Source organism: Neopelma chrysocephalum, unplaced genomic scaffold, assembly GCF_003984885.1.
Source record: "Neopelma chrysocephalum unplaced genomic scaffold, ASM398488v2 Primary Assembly neopelma1_261, whole genome shotgun sequence".
Taxonomy (NCBI): Eukaryota; Metazoa; Chordata; class Aves; order Passeriformes; family Pipridae; genus Neopelma; species Neopelma chrysocephalum.
In genome coordinates this window covers 124425-127870 of record NW_020897923.1, presented here as the reverse complement: position 1 = coordinate 127870, position 3446 = coordinate 124425, and positions in this window count along the sequence as shown.

Genomic DNA, 3446 nt, shown 5'->3' with positions numbered 1-3446 from the left:
AATGCAGACAGGCACTGCTGGAGGAGTCACATTCCCACCCAGGGAGGAAATCCAAGAGAGGAGGGAATATTTAATATTTATATTAAATATTTGCCATTGGAATGGCCAAGTGGGAGAGCAGGGAAGCAGATAAATCCCAGGAGACAGAGGGATTTGTTGCTCAAGCAACAAAACCAGCAAGAAGCTCACAAAATCCCTTTGGAATAAGAAGCAGGAAATCACGGACAAGGCTTGGAATCAGCATCAGAACTTGCAGCAATTTAAGTGTTGATCCCCCTGTTCCAAGGCTGCCCTTCCTCCCTCCTGGATGCACAAGCATTTGGATTTTGGGAATGTCTGCAGAGCCTTCCACGAGCCCAGATTTTCCCAGAGTAGAGCAGGAAAAACGAGGTGACAGCAGGAAATATCCCAAATAAAGCACATCCCTGGCATGGTCACAACACATTCCCTAAGGCAGGAATTCTGACAGGGCATTTTGACAGCTCTGGAGAACAGTCTGACACCAATAAAACAATCCCTGGAGTGCTGAGGGATGAACAGAGATGGATTTTACAGCTCTGAGGGAGCTAAAAATAGCCCCACCTCCAACAGTGCCATCCTGAAATTGGGCTCTGGGAGCACAGCCCGGCTAATCCCGGGAAAAACCAGCTGGATTCAGGGCACCCCCGAGGAAGGAGGAGCTGGAAGAGCCATCAGGAAACATCCCTTTGCTCCATGTTTTGTCCAGGGGGAGTTTAGGATGTCAGGGGGTTGTAATTCGGCTCCAGGGGAGGATATTCCTGGGAATGCCACGGGGCTGAGGGTCATATCCCAAAATCCATGAGGGCAAAACATGTGGATGAGGGGAAAACACCCAAAATTGCAATGGTTCTTCACCACATTCACAAAAACATGTTAAAAAAAGTAAATTTTAAGGGGATAAAACCTGATTTAAAACATGGAATCCCTGCCCAGGGCAGAGGGTTGGAACTGGATGGTCTTCAAGGTCCCTTCCAATCCAAACCATTCCATGATTCCATAAAAAAGATGCATCTTCTTCACTGAAAAAACGCAAATGTTTGGGTTTCCAGCATAAAACAGTGAAATAAAACATATTATTTGCTGGTTGGAGCAGTGGCTTGGGGACATGGGGGGTCTCCAGCTGCATCCACAGGGATGGACCCAGAAAGATTTGGCAAAAAAAAACCCAAATCTTATTTTTTCATCAGAAGAAAAAAAAAAAAGGGAAGTTTTCAATTCTTTTTGAATGTTTTGGGGTGTTTCATAAAGGTAGAAAAGGTCCCCTTATGGTTCAGGGATATAATCCATGGAGAAAATAAACTCCAGAAAGGAAAATATTATGGAATCCCACGAAAGCTTAAAATTTATTTAAAATGCTGGGATGGAAATATAGGGGGTGGAGTGGCAGGGAAAGGGGGAATGGCTTCAAACTGACAGAAAACAGGGATAGATGGGATATAGGGAAGGAATTCCTGGCTGGGAGGGTGGGGAGGGGCTGGGATGGAATTCCCAGAGAAGCTGTGGCTGCCCCTGGATCCCTGGGAGTTGGACAGAACACGGAGCCACTTGGTCAACTGCTATTTTTTTCCCATGGAAAAGGGAATTTAAGCACTTTAATTAAACTTGTTCACTGCAAAACTGCCAAGAGGGGACACAACAAAAAGGAGCAAAGAAGAAACAACTCATGGATTATAATAACAAAGAGTGAATCCAACCAGGAATTTTAGGGGTGGATAAAATCCCAGTGCCCTTCCCTGTGTCACCTGAGCCTGGTGACAGCAGTTGTTTTGTCCCTGAGTGCCAGAGAGCTCTTAATCAGCTCTGACAGGAATAAACAGTTGGTTTTTTTGGGTTTTTTTTTTTTTGTGAGGCCTCTTGAGGAAAACATTTACAAACACCCTTCCCGCCTCTGATCTGATGATTCACGGCACCTCAGGCCAAAATTAATCTCAGCCTAAAAAATGCTTAATAAAGGAGTTCAAAAGGCATCCTCAGACATGAAGAGCAGATATTTCTCAGCCACAGAACCACGGGATGGTTTGGGGTGGAAGGGAACTAAAAAATCAACACCTTCCATTATCCCAAGTTGTTCCAAGCCATGTCCAACCTGATCCCTGTGTCCGGAAGATATGGATATGCAGGAGAAACCTGGATACACAGGCCTGGAAGTGTCCAAGGGCAGGTTGGAGCAACCTGGGATAGTGGGAGGTGTCCCTGCCCATGGAAGGGGGTGGAATAAGATGGTCTTTAAGGTCCCTTCCAACCCAAACATTCTGGGATTTTATTTCAGAAATTTTGGGGATTTATTTCAGAAATTTCAGCTTCTCTTCTATTAAAAAAAAAATCCAACAAACTAAAAAAACTTCATCAAAAAAACCCCCATAATCGGGTACAAGTTCTTTATGAGCTTCTAGAAATATGGGATTTTTGACACGGAATCCAAATCCTGAACGGTTTGGGTTGGAAGGGAATTTAAATCCCATCCAGTGCCACCCCCTGCCATGGGCAGGGACACCTCCCACTATCCCAAGTTGCTCCAACCTGCCCTTGGACACTTCCAGGGATGGAGCAGCCACAGCTTCTCTGGGAAACTTGTGCCAGGGCCTCACTGAAAATACCTTTATAATAAACTTAAGCCATAAAACACCATTTAAATCACATCCTCCTGCACTCAAACTGCTGAGACACCACATTTGCTCAGGGAACTCATTTTTTTTACCAACACAATGATCAATTCAGTGGCTTTAAGATATTAATTGCTCCAGGAAAGCAGCGATTTTCCAGTGGGAAGCCCCAGGTTTTCAGGCTTTCTGGAGCAAACGAGTGCCCAGATAATACACTGCTTTTTTAATCAATCACATTCACAGGAAGGTCAAGCAGCCCCATCTCTGTGCTTAATTAATATTTGTTTGGATAAAGCCACAACTGGCTGTTTGCTTATTAAAGTTTGTTATTAACTATTAACCTTGGCATTCAGCTCCTCTAACACGGAACCAGCAGCAGCTTTCATTTAATAATTGTGTTAAAATAGAAACTGTGTCAACCAAAGATTAACTTTAAAAGCCTCCACGGGCTAAAAATAATGAACTAATCTACATTTACCAAAAGAACAGATTGGAGATGATTATTAATCCCTTTGCAGGATGCAATGGGGGGGAGGTTTGATCCTCAAGTTCTAACTTTAAACATGATGACTTTGCACTTGGAAGGGAATGGATTTCTTGGCTTACAGGAGGTGTTTGGTGGGGCCAAGATTCCCATTCCGTGATCCCAGGGGTCACAGATCCAACCCTGAAGCTGATCCCTGTGGGAGCTAATTTTGGGAGTCCCCCAAATTAGTCTGGACAGACTCAGTGACACTTGAAGTCACCAAGGAGGAGAGAATGTGGCTCCAACACACAAATAAATGGGGCTCAAACACACAAATAAATGTGACTTAAACACAC